The sequence below is a fragment of the Dama dama genome, chromosome 14, assembly GCF_033118175.1.
Source record: "Dama dama isolate Ldn47 chromosome 14, ASM3311817v1, whole genome shotgun sequence".
Taxonomy (NCBI): Eukaryota; Metazoa; Chordata; class Mammalia; order Artiodactyla; family Cervidae; genus Dama; species Dama dama.
This window is the reverse complement of record NC_083694.1, coordinates 10,616,244-10,633,316: the sequence shown is the minus strand read 5'-3', so window position 1 is coordinate 10,633,316 and position 17,073 is coordinate 10,616,244.

The following is a 17,073-nucleotide window of genomic DNA, read 5'->3' as shown; positions in this document are numbered from 1 at the left end:
GAGAACTCATATAAATCAGGGATTTTAGAAGAAAGTGATCCAATGTAGAACGCGCATTCCAAAGAAAACAAAATTGTATTTTGAACATAAAATTAGAAAATAAAACTTAACCCACGAGTGTTCACTCTGGCTTTGAGAGCTGTTAATGACAGCATTGTGTCATTGAGTCACGGTAATAATAGCCCTTTGTGCATAGCTAGGTAAAAAAGAGGCGTGTCGTCCTTTATTTACTGACATTGAAATCTATTTAAGGTCAAAGGTCAAATAGTGTGTCTAAAATTCTAGGAAATTGTTAGAACAATCCAGACCTTTTTTTAATGGTTCTTTCTCAGTTAGCTAAATTTAAGGTTCATGCTACCAAGTTTCAGAATGAGAACTTCTATTTCTAATAGTTCTTTTCCTACTTTCAAGTGGACCATGTTTCATCACTTCATAAAAGGATGAAGATTTATTGCAAAATCAAATATCCCAAAAGGTGTAAAGGTGCTTCTTTATAAATCCAAAATTAACTTTAAAAATAAAGATATGTATCTACAAAGTCGCGGCATATTGTGTGTTTGTGTGTGTGTGTGTGTGTGTAATCAAAGACAGCTAGCTATTCAGGAAATTTACTATGACTTTTTTGTTTTGATGAAGAATTTTACCTTATTGTCTCAAACTGTGTATTGTGAGGTGAAACAATTATGTCACAATTTGATTTTAATATAGTATAGATGGCCTAGATTAAGGACAAAACTATCTGGACAGATTTTTTTTAAAGGGAGTCCCTAATGAGAGTTGTTGCTGTTCAGTTGCTCACTCCTGTCTACTCTTTGCGACCCCCTGGACTGCAGCACACCACTTCCCTGTCCTTCACTATCTCCCGGAGCTTGCCAAAACTCAAGTCCATTGATTTGGTGATGCCATCCAACCATCTCATCCTCTGTCATCCCCTTCTCCTCCTGCCTTCAATCTTTCCCAGCATCAGGGTCTCTTCTAATGAGTTGGCTCTTCACATCAAGTGGCCAAAGTATTGGAGTTTCAGCTTCAACATCAGTCCTTCCAATGAACACCCAGGACTTATCTCCTTTAAGAAGGACTGGTTGGATCTCCTCACAGTCCAAGGGACTCTCAAGAGTCTTCTCCAACACCACAGTTCAAAAGCATCAATTCTTCGGCCCTCAGTCTTCTTCATAGTCCAAATCTCACATTCATACATGACTACTGGAAAAACCATAGCTTTGACTAGACAGACCTTTCTTGGCAAAGTAATGTCTCTGCTTTTTAATATGCTTTCTAGGTTTGTCATAGCTTTTCTTCCAAGGAGCAAGTGTCTTTTAATTTCATGGCTGCAGTGACCACCTGCAGTGATTTTGTAACCCAAGAAATAAAGTCTGTCACTGTTTCCATTGTTTCCCCATCTATTTGCCATGATGGGACTGGATGCCAGATCTTAGTTTTTTTAATTAACTTATTTATTTTAATTGGAGGCTTTTACTTTACAATATTGTAGTGGTTTTTGCCATACATTGACATGAATCAGCCACAGGTGTACATGTGTCCCCTATTCTGAAACCCCCTCCCACCTCCCTCCCCATCCCATCCCTCTGGGTTGTCCCAGTGCACCGGCTTTGAGTGCCCTGTTTCATGCATCGAACTTGGACTGGTCATCTATTTCACATATGGTAGTATACATGTTTCAATGCTATTCTCTCAAATCACCCCACTCTTGACTTCTCCCACAGAGTCCAAAAGGCTGTTCTTTATATCTGTGTCTCTTTTGCTATCTCTTGTATGGGGTCATCATTACCGTCTTTCTAAATTCCACATATATATATATATGTGTGTGTGTGTTAATATACTGTATTGGCATTTTTCTTTCTGACTTACTTCACTCTGTATAATAGGCTCTAGTTTCATCCACCTCATTAGAACTGATTCAAATGCATTCCTTTTAATAGCTGAGTATTATTCCATTGTGTATATGTATCACAAATTTCTTATCCATTTGTCTGCTGATGGACATCTAGATTGCTTCCATGTCCTGGCTATTGTAAACAGTGCTGCGATGAACATTGGGGTGCACGTGTCTCTTTCAATTCTGGTTTCCTCAGTGTGTATGCCCAGCAGTGGGATTACTGGGTCATGTGGCAGTTCCATTTCCAGTTTCTGAAGGAATCTCCACACTGTTCTCCATAGTGGCTGTACTAGTTTGCATTCCCACCAACAGTGTAAGAGCATTTCCTTTTCTCCACATCCAATCCAGCATTTATTGTTTGTAGACTTTTTGATGGCAGTCATTCTGACCGGCATGAGATGGTACCTCATTGTGATTTCAATTTGCATTTCTCTGATAATGATGTGATGTTTAGCACCTTCTCGTGTGTTTGTTAGCCATCTGTATGCCTTCTTTGGAGAAATGTCTGTTTAGTTCTTTGGCCCATTTTTTTTAATTGGGTCGTTTATTTCTCTGGTATTGAGTTCATTCCAATCCCAAAGAAAGGCAATGCCAAAGAATGCTCAAGCTACCACACAATTGCATTCATCTCACATGCTAGCAAAGTAATGCTCAAAATTCTCCAAGCCAGGCTTTAACAGTAGGTGAACTGTGAACTTCCTGATGTTCAAGCTGAATTTAGAAAAAGGCAGAGGAACCAGAGATCAAATTGCCAACACTGGTTGGATGATCAAAAAAGCAAGAGACTTCCAGAAAAACATCTACTTCTGCTTTGTTGACTATGCCAAAGCCTTGATTGTGTGGATCACCACAAACTGTGGAAAACTCTTCAAGAGATGGGAATACCAGACCACCTGACCTGTCTCTTGAGAAACCTGTATGCAGGTCAAGAAGCAACAGTTAGAACTGAACATGGAACAACAGACTGGTTCCAAATAGGAAAAGGAGTACATCAAAGCTGTATATTGTCACCCTGCTTATTTAACTTATATGCAGAGTACATCATGAGAAATGCTGGGCTGGATGAAGCACAAGCTGGAATCAAGACTGCAGGGAGAAATATCAATAACCTCAGATATGCAGATGACACCACAGTTATGGCAGAAAGTGAAGAAGAACCAAAGAGCTTCTTGATGAAAGTGAAAGAGGAGAGTGAAAATGTTGGCTGAAAGCCCAACATTCAGAAAACTAAGATCGTGGCATCCGGTCCCATCACTTCATGGCAAATAGATGGGAAACAATGGAAACAGTGTGAGATCTTATTTTGGGGGGCTCCAAAATCACAGCGGATGGTGACTGCAGGCATAAAATTAAAAGATGCTTGCGCCTTCGAAGAAAAGCTATGACCAAACTAGATGGCATGTTAAAAAGCAGAGACATTACTTTGCCAACAAAGGTCCATCTACTCAAAGCTATGGTTTTTCCACTGGTCATGTATGGATGTGAGAGTTGGACAATAAATCAAGCTGAGTGCCAAAGAGTTGATGCTCTTGAACTGTGGAGTTGGAGAAGACTCTTGAGAGTCCCTTGGACTGAAGGAGATCAAACCAGTCAATCCTAAAGGAAATCAGTCCTGAATATCATTGGAAGGACTGATGCTGAAGCTGAAGCTCCAATACATTGGCCACCTGATGCGAAGAATTGACTCATTGGAAAAGACCCTGATGCTGGGAAAGATTGAAGGCAGGAGACGGGGACGACAGAGGGTAAGATGGTTAGAAGGCATCACCGATGCTATGGACATGAGTTTGAGTAAGCTCCGGGAGTTGGTGACGGACAGGGAGCCCTGTCGTGCTCCAGTCCAAGGCGTCACAAGAGATGGGCACGACTGAGTGACTGAACTGAATTGAACTCTGAGTAGCTACAGAAGTGGTGTTTTGGAGGCAAAATTGTGATGTCTACAATGGCATAAGAAGAAATATGCCAGCCTATTTACATGTAAGCTGTGGCTATAAGAGGGGATGGCCAGTATAGGTAGATCAAGAATACATTGTTAATTACAACCTGTGAGTATGCATGCTAAGTAACTTCAGTCGTGTCCAACTCTTTGCAGCCATGTGGATCATAGCTCTGTCAGATTCCTCTGCCCGTGAGATTCTCCAGGCAAGAATACTGGAGTGAGTTGCCATGCCCTCCTTCAGAGGATCTTCCCAACCCAGGGATTGAACCCACATCTCTTACGTCTCTTGCATTGGCAGGTGGGGTCTTTACCACTTGAGCCAACTGGGAAGCTCCAAACACAGTTTTAGGCATTATATAATTTTTTTCATGATTCAATGTGTTATTCATTAGAAGAATTAACATATCTTTAAATGTGTTTTCATTCTTGTTTTTTATATTTTAATTGTCAGTTAAAGCTCACACACTGTGTTTACATCAAAAGCAGTGTTTTCCCCTTCCTAGCTTTCACTAAGATCAGTAAATGAGATCTCCCTGAAAGAACCTAAAGGGAGGTTCTCTAGAGTGGGTCCAGCCTGTGGACCTTAGCCGTCTAGGAAGGAACCTTTGAAAATTCTTCCTCTAAAACTCTTCCTTTAAATAGAACGCGATGGTGAATCCTCAAGGATCGGCCTTTGTATTACTGTTGTTTCCTTAGGGCTGTTGTTAAAAAAACTACCACAAACTTAAAAGAACAGAAATCTATTCTCTCACAGTTCTGGAAGCCAAAAGTCCAAAATCTGGCAGGGCTGTGCCTTCTAGAGGCAACTATAGAGGAGAATTCACTTCCTTCCTTTTCCACGTCTAGTGGCTCCAAAGTGTTTCTTGACTTGTAGCCACATCCCTTCAATCTCCGCCTCTGTCTTCATACCCCCTTTTCATCTGTTAGTCTCTTACAAGGACATTGTGTATAGACGAGGGCCCAGCAGGATAATCCTGGATGGTTTCACCTCTAGGCCCTTCACTAAATTACCTCAGCAGACTCAGTTTTCCACATAAGGTAGCATTCCCAGGTTGCAGGGGTTTGACCTCCACATGGTGAGCAAAGGACCATTTTGCAGTCTACCACACATAACACAGCCTAGAGAAATCCTGATATTTCGTTGAAGTCCTGTGTGTTTTGTTAAAATCCTGTGGATTTCACATTATATTCATTTTCTAGGTCTGTTTTACTGTATTACTTCATCTGTTATTATGTCAGTCTCTGTTCTAAACATAGGATACAAAAAGGTATCCCTCATAATGAGGAACTAATAAGAAATAACACTCTATCTTTTAACAATTTTTCTTTAATTTTTATTAGAGTATAGTTGATTTACAATGTTGTGTTAGTTTCAGATGTGTAGCAAAGTGAATCACTTTTATGTATGTATGTGTGTGTATATATATGTGTGTGTCTATACATATATACCGGCTTCCCTGATGACTCAGCGGGTAAAGAATCTGCTAGCAATGCAGGAGACACAGGGTTCAATCCCTGGGTTGGGAAGATCCCGTGGAGGAGGAAATGACAACCCACTTCAGTATTCTTAGCCAAAAAAGTCCATGGACAGAGGAAAGGCTACAGTTCAAAGGGTTGCAAAGAGCTGGACACAACTGAACAACTAAGCATACATACACACACATACACGCATGCACACACACACACATATATACTCTTTTTTTTTTTTTTTTTAAGATTCTTTTCTGACATAGGCCATTACAGAGTACTGTGAAAGTGTTAGTCGCTCAGTCATGTCTGACTACTCTTTGCCACCCCATGGGGTGTAGCCCACCAGGCTCTTCTGTCCATGGGATTCTCCACGCAAGTGAGCTGGAGTGGGTTGCCAGGCTCCAGGGGATCTCCCCAACCCAGGGATTGAACCCAGGTCCCCTGCATTGCAGGCTGATTCTTCACTATCTGAGCCACCAGGGAACTGACGTATATACACTGTGATATCTTATGTATCATGGTGTGTATACATCCCGCCCCTCCTTTATACCCTGTAACCATAATTTTGTTTTCTACCTCCGTAACTCTACTTCCATTGGTAAATAAGCTCATTTGTACCTTTTATTTTTAGATTCCACATATAATTGGTGTGATATTTCTCTCTCTGTGTCTGACTTACTTCACTCAGTATGACAATCTCTAGGTTCATCCATGTTGCTATGAATGGCATTATTTTGTTCTTGTTTATGGTTGAGTAACACTCCATTGTATACATGTGCTATGTCTTCTTTATCCATTCATCCGTTGATGGACATTTAGGTTGGTTCTGTGTCCTGGCTATTGCAAAGGGCTGCAGAGAGCCCTGGGGTGCATGTATCTTTTTGAATTCTGGTTTTCTTCACGTAGGTGCCCAGGAGTGGGGTTGCTAAGTCATATAGTAGTTCTATTTTTAGTTTTTTTAATAGAACCAGCATACTGTTCTCCATAGGTGGTTGTACCAATTTAAATCCCCACTAATAGTGTAGGATTGTTCCCTTTTCTTCATACTCTCTCCAACATTTATTATTTGTAGGTTTCTGATGGTGGTTGTACTGACCAGTGTGAGACAATATCTCACTGTTGTTTTGATTAGTATTTCTCCAATAATTAGTGCTGTTGATGTTTTCATATACTTTTTGGCCACTTGTACGTCTTCTTTGGAGTAATATCTATACAGATCTTCTCCTAGTTTTGATGGGTTGTCTGTTTCTTTTTTTATATTGAGCTGCATGAGGTACTTGTATACTTAGGAAATTAAAGCCTTGTTGATTGCTTCGTTTGCAAATATTTCCTCCCATTCTGAGGGTTGTCTTGCTTGTTTTATTCATGGTTTCTTTTCCTTTGCTGTACAAAAACTTTTAAGTTTAATTAGATCCCATTTGTTTTTTGTTGTTTTTATTTTCATTCAATAAATTTTTGAACATTGTAAAGTTCAGTGTAAACTTTGTTGTTTACAGAGGTGTCATATTTTTACTTTGACATCGCTGTTAAAAACACCCCCATTTGAAAAGGTAAAAACAAACTTATGTATGCCCATGCACTGTCTTATTCTGAACAATGTCTCCCCCTTGTGTTTTCCTCCCAAATAGACTCCAACTCTAAATTAAAAGCACATTAGTTTAAAACTATGCCTGAAATTCATTACAAGCTTTTTGGCATTACAGAGTTTCTCATTCAACAAGTACAAAAATTACTACACATTATTTCACAGGAAAGCTTGATAAGGACTCTGGTTTTTCAGACAGCATCCAGTTTTCCAATGCTCTGACATCACCTGGGTGTTCTGCAATTCTATTTAATTCTGACACTAACTTCCCGGAATTGACATAGACCCCAAAGATCAAAGGCTCAGTCCTATAACACCGCCTCCACTTCAAACACAAGCCACTAATGGGGTGTCCAGGCTGCCCACACTAATGCTTAGCCAGTTATAAACTTACAAGTTACTATGACCTCACCTCAGCTTCAATAACTGACAAAACAAACAAAACTCAGGAGAGCACTGTATTTATAATTACAGTTTTATTATGTAGGATACAATCCAGCAACAGGTAAATAGGAGTAATGCTTGAGGTGCAGCTGGGGGAAGGTTGGGTTCCAAAGTCCAGCACTCTCTCCAGGAGCAGCACCCTCCCAGCAAATCACCCTGTTCACCAACCTGGAAGCTCCCTGAAAACTTGTTACTCCAGAGTTGTATAAAAGTCCCATTGGGTGGGTGATGCTGATTGGATCACTGACTTGGTGGTACTTGAAACAGTCCCTTCCTTTGAGATGTGTGTTTGGGGAAGGGGCAAGAGGCATTGAAAGTCCATCTTTTAAGCATAGCTAGCGCTTCCCTTGAAACTAAATATGGGGCCATCAAGAATACTTCACCAGGACTTCCCTGATGGTTCATGGTTTAAGAATTCTCCTATCACTGCAGGGGACACTGGGATCCCTGGTTTGGAAAGATCCCACTTGCCACAAGGCAACTAAGTCCATGTGCCACAACTACTGAGCCCATGAGCTGCAACTACTGAAGCCCATGTGTCCCAGAGCCCGTGCTTGGCAACAGGAAAAGCCATGGCCTGCGCATCACAGCGAGGAGTAGCCCCTGCTCACCGCAACCAGAGAAAGCCCGAGTAGCAATGAAGACCCAGCATGGCCAAAATTAAATGAGTAAAAAATAATAATAATTTCATTAACATAAACTCAGTTATGAGAGAAAGAGATTTGTTATGGATAAGAAGACACTTCAATCACTCAGGAAATTGCAAGAGTTTTAGGAGCTCTTTGCTGGGAACCAAACCAGGAGCAAAACTCAAATATATATATTTTTATTACACCACAAGGACCTATCTGATCTTTTTGTAGAAACCCAGGGTAAGCCATAATGAATGGGGATGTCAAATGTTATTTAAGTTCTTATACTCAGAAGGCATACAGCTCAAGTTCCTCATTCAAGAATGAAAAGAATAAGAAAATATCTTTGATAGGTAGATTAGAGTATCCGCCAGCATAGCAAGAAGGGAAAGGATTATGTCAAAAGTTACTCAGAATCTGTAAGTGTCAAACTGAGAGATATTTAAATGCTCTGAGCCTGGAGAATAGGGGACAGAAAAACAGATAGGGAGTATTTTATACCTATATGGAAGACTTGGAATTCCTCAACCAAGTATGCCCTGGACATACTTAAGAAGGAAAAGAAAGCTAACTCGTGAATTAGGGGAACTTTTCTTAAAGAATGTTGTAGCTCTACCACTTTAATTCACTGAAGATTTAGCATCCAGTAGGCTCTAATGAAGAGTTTCCTAGATGGTGTTAGTGGTAAAGAACCCACCTACCAATGTAGAAGACATGAGACACAGGTTTGATTCCTGGTTCAGGGAGATCCCCCAGAGGAGGCCATGGCAACCATTCCAGGATTCTAGCCTGGAGAATTCCATGGACAGAGGAGCCTGGCAGGCTACAGTTCATGGGGTCATAAAGAGTCAGACACAACTGAGCAACTCACACACACTCACACACACACACACACACACACACACACATGCTCTAATGAAAATATTTATTTAGCTTTTATTTTTTGTCAAGCACTTCTTAACTTCTGTGTCATTTCTACATTCCTAATATGTGTGTTCTTAAGTCTCTGGTCAATAGACTTGGAATGACAAGACCAGAAAATATTTTGTTTTGAAGTGTGAGCAAATTGTTTTTTTTAAATCTTGGGTGGACATACAGATATAGAGAACAAACTAGTGCATACCAGTGGGGAGAGGGAAGAGAGGAGGAGCAAGATAGGTGTTAGGGATTAAGAGGTACAAACTAATATGCATAAACAGATAAACTACAGAGAGAAGGAAATGGCAACCCACTCCAGTATTCTTGCCTGGAAAACCTCATGAACAGAGGACCCTGGTAGGCTACAGTCCATGGGGTTGCAGAGTCAGACATGACTGAGTGACTTCACTTCCACTTTAAGGATAGGTTGTACAGCACAGAGAATAGAACCAATATTTTATAATAACTATACATGGAGTACAACCTTTAAAAGTTGTGAATCACTGTATTGCATACCTGCAACTTCTATAATATTATAACTCAGCCATACCTCACATTAAAAAAAAAGATCTTGGGTCGTCTATAAGCCTTGCACTAGACAAATTAATAACTCGGAGTGCCATCTGGTGTTGAACAAACAGTATTTGTGATAAATGTTTCCTAACCTTTACATTGGAGAAGGAAATGTAAACCCACTCCAGTAATCTTGCCTAGAGAATCCTGTGGACAGAGGAGCCTGGTGGGCTGCCATCTATGGGGTCGCACAGAGTCGGACACAACTGAAGCGACTTAGCAGCAGCAGCAGCTTTGCATTCCAAAGTTTTGTCTCCTCTCTGTCTCCATGGACTTTGTGCTTTGTGCTGTCTTATTTCTTTTCTTAAGAGGAGGCTGGACTTGTTACAGAACTCAGGTTCAGCTGTTTGCTGCTCAAAAACCAATAATCTGAGGGCAAGTGCCAGTAGAAAAGAAAGGTGCTTTAACCAGAAAAGTTGACAATCTGGACTCATATCCAGAGACCAACCCCAAAGATCCTGCTCAACCATGATGATTTTTAAAGGGAAAAGTGAGGTGAAGGGTAGAATCTCAGTGAATCATGGAGGCAGGTGATTGGGTTCTGCATCATTGTCCCTTGTGGGCAGAGAGCAGACTGGCTGATTCTTTCTTCAGATGTTATCTGCAGGCAGGATCTGCCTGCAGGTCCTTAAGAGGTCTTTGGGTAGAAAAAGTTAATCATTCTTCAATTATTTAACTCTTCATTCTTACTTCTTTTTATCTAGGAAAAGAACTGACAGATTAGACAAGGGATGGTGTGCATTCAGGAGAGCCTAAGTCAGGAGTTAGGTTATATCGCCTAGTGACCTCATTCTTAGGTTCTTTGAAGGTCAGAGGGGACAGAAGTGGGCAAACAGGAAAGGGGCAGAAGTTCAGTTCAGTTCAGTCGCTCAGTCGTGTCCAACTCTTTGCGACCCCATGAACCGCAGCACGCCAGGCCTCCCTGTCCATCACCAACTCCCGGAGTCCACCTAAACCCATGTCCATTGAGTCGGTAATGCCATCCAACCATCTCATCCTCTGTCGTCCCCTTCTCCTCCTGCCCCCAATCCCTCCCAGCATCAGGGTCTTTTCCAATGAGTCAATTCTTCGCATCAGGTGGCCATAGTATTAGAGTTTCAGCTTCAGCATCAATCCCTCCAATGAACACCTAGGACTGATCTCCTTTAGGATGGACTGGTTGGATCTCCTTGTAGTCCAAGGGACTCTCAAGAGTCTTCTCCAACACCATAGTTCAAAAGCATCAATTCTTTGGCACTCAGCTTTCTTTATAGTCCAACTCTCACATCCATACATGACCACTGGAAAAACCATAGCCTTGACTAGACGGACCTTTGTTGGCAAAGTAATGTCTCTGCTTTTCAATATGTTGTCTAGGTTGGTCAGAAGAGCTGTTTCAATGCCCCATTGTTAGACATCATTTAGTTTCTGTGGGACTGGGGGCCAAGGTTTATCTTCTGTAACTTTCTCATGCTGACAGAGGGCGCCATCTCCTCCGAGGGGAAGATGTCAACATAGGTCTGTAGCTTCTCTTCGCTGACGATTTTATCTGCCCCCATAAGTATATCGGCAGAGCAGGTTACAATTATTTTGATGCCCACAAAGATATAGATTACTATGAGCAATAATGTTAATCCCATGTTCTTGAGGCCAGTTCTTAGAATCGTACCAGCCATAGACTCAGTACTGTTCAGGTTGGAATAGCTATGTCATGTCCTCTGGTGGCAGTTACAGTATCTGTAAAACAACTCAGCGATGTGCATCAGACAGAGTCTTTGACTCTGTTGTCCTAATCGTCAACTGCTCGAGAATGCTACTCTGTGACTTTGGGAAGCCTGGGAGACTTCAGCTTTCCTACAAACAAGAGATGGCACAGTTCCGGGTGGGGGAGGTGCGGAGAGGAAATCCCTGCTGATCCACTGGTTAAGACTCCACTTCCATGGCAAGCGGTGTGAGATCTGTCCCTGGTTGGGGAACTAAGATCCCACATGCTGCATGGCACAGCCAAGGAAATATTAAAGTGATCGTAAAAATTAAAAAAGGGGCAAGGGACATAGAGAGACTTTAGTAACCCATTTCTTTTTCTTTGAATTTTATCTTTTATCCTTTCTGGAAATCCACACAGGACAACGTAGGCAAAATTATGAAGGGAAAAAGTTTTCTGAAAAGAGAGGAGAGTCTATAGTAGCAAAAAAAAAAAAAAAAAAAAAGACATTAATGGGAGTGAGGGAGTGAGAATTTACACAGATTCTTAGATTTGTAAGAGGAAAGACATTCTTACCTTTCAAGGGACCAAATTCTCATGAATGGTCATATGGTGGTAGCAGAAGACAGATTAGAAGTGACTGACAAAGGGATTCACCATGAAGCTGTGGATGAAGCAGGCCCAGGTGGTCTGGACAGCTGAGGTGAAGGAAGGAGAAAAATAGGTAAAGGGGTAGGTCCAAGGCACACAGAGAACCTCTCAGCAATGCTCCAGGTCTGAGCTAGAAGGAAGGGACCTGGAACCTGCAGAAGACCATTGCTGTCTTCACTCCATCCTCCTACAAGGTAACAAAGATCAAAATGCCTGACCCTCTCCCAGGTGAAAAGGAGGTTATCAACACCATGAAGAGGGGAAAATAACTCACACTTAATGATATGTCAGATGCTGCGTTCGAGTGATTCCAATATAGAAACTCACTTGGCAAACAACAGCTTACTTGGGAAATCCAGTTGACCCTTGAACAATGCTGTGGTTAAGGGCATTGCACAGTCAGAAATCCCCATGTGTAATTCCTAGTTGGTCTTCTGTATCCTCGATTTCTCTATATTTAAGGTTCTGCATCCGGGAGTCCAAACAACCTCAGATTGTGCAGGACTGTAGTACCTACTATTGAAAAAAAAATCCATGTATGAGTGGACAGATGAATTCCAAATCTGTTGTTCAAGGATCAAGTGTACTTGACATGTTATTTCACTGACTATTCTTAGCCACCCTATGAAACAGATTTGTTCTTACCTCCATTTTACATATAAAGAACCCAAAGCACCATGAGGTTAAGTAACTTGTCTAGAGTTATGCAGCTAATAGATTGGGTTTTTAATCCAAGTAGTCTGAAACCAAACCCCATGATGAAATATTCCTATCTCTAACCAGGAATGAAAGCAGGAAGGGCAAGTAACAGAACCAAGGCTAGACTGACTGCTGACAGAATTGAAATTTGATCTCAGGTTTCTCTAATTCAAATCTCACCAATGTTCCAGTATGCTATGAGGTCCATCAAACTGTTTGCTGTAAAGGGTAAATCTTACAGGGCACCTGAGGCGGACCCAGTTAGGCTAACAGTAGTGAGAGAAGTCAGTCTGGTCCTCTGTCCGTTCACAAACAGAAAAGTTGTCCTTGCCATCTAGGGCCTGGGTCCACACCAACAGCGAGGCCATGATGCTCTCTTGCTAAATACAGAGAATTTCACAGAGCACTAACTTCAAATGAGATCACTCTGTGACCACGATGGATCAAGACAAAACAAGATCACTCAGGAATCAGATCTGAGCACGCATCAAACCATGAGCACTATCGGGGCTCCTTCGCCAGTTACACTTCATTCCTCTCGCCTTCGAGATAAGGCCAGATCTGGACCTTGACTGTTTCCATACAGCCTTTGAGTGAAGAATGGTTTTTAACATTTTTTAAAGGAAAAAAAAATAAAAACAAAGGATAATATGTGAAAGAGATCATAGGTAACCTGAAAAGCCTAAAGTGTTTTTTCCATCTGGCTCTTTACAGAAAATGTTTATCAGTCCATGTGTTGGAGAAAAGTAAGATATCCAGTCATAAGCTGAGAAAAGCTCCACATCCATAAATAGTTCCCCAAATTACCTAAGTCAAGCCCCAAAACCTACAGTAATCCTAACATCCTGTTACAGAGAAAATGTACAGATAAACATAATGTGTAGTCTTTCTTATAGCAAACAGTCAATATGCCCAACTTCCTTTGACTAATAAATGTATCAAGAATAACAGCCAGCAAACTCAAGCCAAATCTTCTCTGAGGCCTGTTTTCCTATGACTTGAAAGCTATGAGTGATTTTTGTAAATCAAAGGATTGTTTCAAATCAAACAAACAAATGAGGAAGAATATGTAACAGAGACTATATGTCTCACAAATGCTAAAATATCTCTTATTCGACCCTTCAAGAAAAAGTTCCCAACTCCTGGTCAAGAACTGTGAAGGGTCTGAGATTTTATTGTACTTACAAGCTGCCAAGTTAATTTGCATCAGTTTCAGAGATGATGACAAAAGACACAAGATTTCTGGATCAGAGAAGAAGGACTTTATTACTGGAAGCAGTGGCTAGACTGTCAGCATGTTTACACTGGTTTCCAGGGCCCCAATTCTAACAGGGAGATGTGGAGGGCCAGATGACACCAGTATATATATTCAGGGTGTTGCTTTACAGAAAAAGAACCCAGGGCTAAGCGTCCAGCGCTTTTCGAACAATAACAAAGGTTATGACAAGATGCCATTAAACCGGTCTCTTTTGCCTGCCGGCTGAACAGAAGTGAGGTTGCAGTTACCTTGACATGTAGTTGCCTCTGTTACTTAACACAGAAACTATTTAGAATCAGAAGATGGGTGAACCTTGCAGTCTGGCAACCTCAGAAAGAACACAGAGGGGCACCCAGGGCCCTTGGCGGACTGCCTCTCCCCTACAGTGGGCTCCTGGTGGTCACTCTTTGAAGGTCATTGACAGAAGTGAAATTTCCACCAAGACTGAGTTCAGATTTTCATGGCTACAGACAGGACCCACAACTTTCTAGGCTGAATGGCTGAAATCTCTTCCATAGTCTCCTGATTAAAGCCCTCATTCCTGGAATGGGGAGGTAAACTGATGTTTAATTGAGCTCCAGTATTTTGTTGAGGGCCTTCGTGTTGGGTTTTACTTTCTTTTCCTCGGAATAAAGTGTCAGGGGATCCTTCTGTTATCTGATCAGAAGAGTATCTGTTATCAGATATCGGTTATCTGAACTGCTCCTTAGTGAAATTGTTTTCTAGCTTTCTAACATTTTTTTCCCTGAGGCCTGTCTGCTTCTTTTTTTGTCTATTAGAGGGAAAGGCTATAGGAAGAGGACAGGCAGAGACCTCATAAGTCTATGCTTGAGCTGGTCCTGGGCTGATGAGGACAGTCTCCTTGGACCAGTGTCTCTGAACCAACTTTGCCTCAAGTCTCTGTTTTAAAATTATACAAAGACTTTCTCCTGAGTCTTGTCTTTGTGTCCCTGATTCCTTTAATTTCAACTGGTTCAAAGCAAGAGCTTTGTCCAACTTGTGTTTGGTGATGCTGAGCCTTTGGCCAACTTCCAGCAGCGTTGTACAAGCATATCTTTGGGGAACACTGCTGTTCTCGTGGGTTCCTTGCAATCAAAAACTGCCACTGCCATGTCCCAAACCTTCTTCCTTTATGTTTCACACCACAACATTAACTTGTATGCTTAGCTTTCTAACTGGCATAGTTAGGAATATCTAGTCCAGATAAACAGTCAAAATATTTTTTTAAAAAAATTTGTCAAACTCTAAGCATTTATTTTGTGAACCCTGAGAAGTGTTTTTACTGAATAGCCCTAGTTACATACTTATAAGAAGACAAAGCTTAACTTAATTCCAAAAGAAAAAAGACCTTATAGTATGTATTTTACATTTTAATTTACTATATAAAAATAATGTCAACACAATATTTTGTTTTATATAGGACTAGGGTTAAACTTCTCTTAATTTAAATTTCTTAAATTTGCAAAGTTGGCTTTATGAGTTAAATGAATTATCATTGTTTCTACAACATGATTAAAATTATATTCATACATGTGTGCATATATAAACGGAGAAGGCAATGGCACCCCACTCCAGTACTCTTGCCTGGAAAATCCCATTGACGGAGGAGCCTGGTAGGCTGCAGTCCATGGGGTCGCAAAGAGTTGGACACGACTGAGCGACTTCACTTTTACTTTTCACTTTCATGCATTGGAGAAGGAAATGGCAACCCACTCCAGTGTTCTTGCCTGGAGAATCCCAGGAACGGAGGAGCCTGATGGGTTGCCGTCCATGGGGTCGCAAAGAGTTGGACACGACGGAAGCGACTTAGCAGCAGCAGCAGCAGTATATATAAATAAATATATAAAAATAAAATATATGTAATTGTATTTAACTAAATGAAATGGTAATAACAGATATCTTTTTCAATAGTTAAATTCTTAGAATGCTACAAATAATGAGGGATTAATGTGTTAGCTAAAAATCATAAATTCCAGATCCTTAACTAACTTTAAGATGTGAGACACAGAATTAAATTAACTAATAACGAATCTTTTGAAGCCTGGATAATTTCTAAGTAAAAAGCAGAATGAAAAACCACTGGTTACTAAACATAATTTTTCTTTACTCCTATTTTTAGGAAAAGCAATGGATTAACAAAATACACAAATGCCTCTGGGTGGTATGTATGCTTATTTTTACTACTTCCAAATTATTAAAATGATATAAAATGCACATTCATGGAGAAAAAAATTAGTGAGGTAATTACTGGTTTCCTGTCCTCCAGTATTCTCTTTTTGAAAAATCACTCTTTAAATTTTGGCTTTGCTGAGTCTTTGTTGTGGTGCATGGGCTTATTTCTCTAGTTGCAGCTCACAGGGCTTCTCTAGCTGCAATGCATGGGCTTAATTGCCCCAGGGCATGTCAGATCTTAGTTCTCTGACCAGGGATCAAACCCAAGTCCTCTGCACTGCAAGACAGATTCTTAAGGACTGGGCCACCAGGGAAGTCCCACTGGACTTCATTCTACTAGCAGACTTCACATTGAGGATTGTTAGGAATTCTTTAGAAGATGATAATGACTGGAGAAAATGAGCAGCTTTCATTCTAAGACCAAGAAACAAGGCTAATTTCTCAATATTTTTCTATTTGTTGTTGTTCAGTTGCTAACTCGTGTCCGACTCTTTGTGACCCCATGGACTGCAGCATACCATGCTTCCCTGTCCTTTAATATCTCCCGGAGTTTGCTCAAATTCATGTTTATTGAGTCAATGATGCTATCTAATCATCTCATCCTCTGCCATTCCTTTCTCCTTTTGCCTTCAATCTTTCCCAGCATCAGGATCTCTTCTGATGTGTCAGCTCGTCGCATCAGGCTGCCAAAGTACTGGAGTTTCAGTTCAACATCAGTCCTTCCAACAAATTTCAGAGTTGATTTCCTTTAGGATTGTCTTCTTTGATCTCCTTGCAGTCCAAAAGGACTCTTAAAAAAGGCTTATCCAGCACCACAATTTGAAAGCATAAGTTCTTTGGTGATCAGCCTTCTTTATGCTCCAACTCTCAAATCCATATATGACTACTGGAAAAATTAATTTTCTAATTTTTCAGCTCTACGACTGACCTTGCCTTTGACTGTATTTTGACACCATTACTGAACCAATATTAGTGGGGCACTTTTAAGAGATTTAAACTAAATGATCTGCAATTTTCAGCCCTTTGACTGTTACAAGCAATAGATTACTAATGCTATATTTCACTACATTAAGTATCATTACTCCCAAGGTGTGGAGAAATGGTACCCCCTTCTACACTGTTGGTGGTAATATAAATTGGTGCAGCCACTA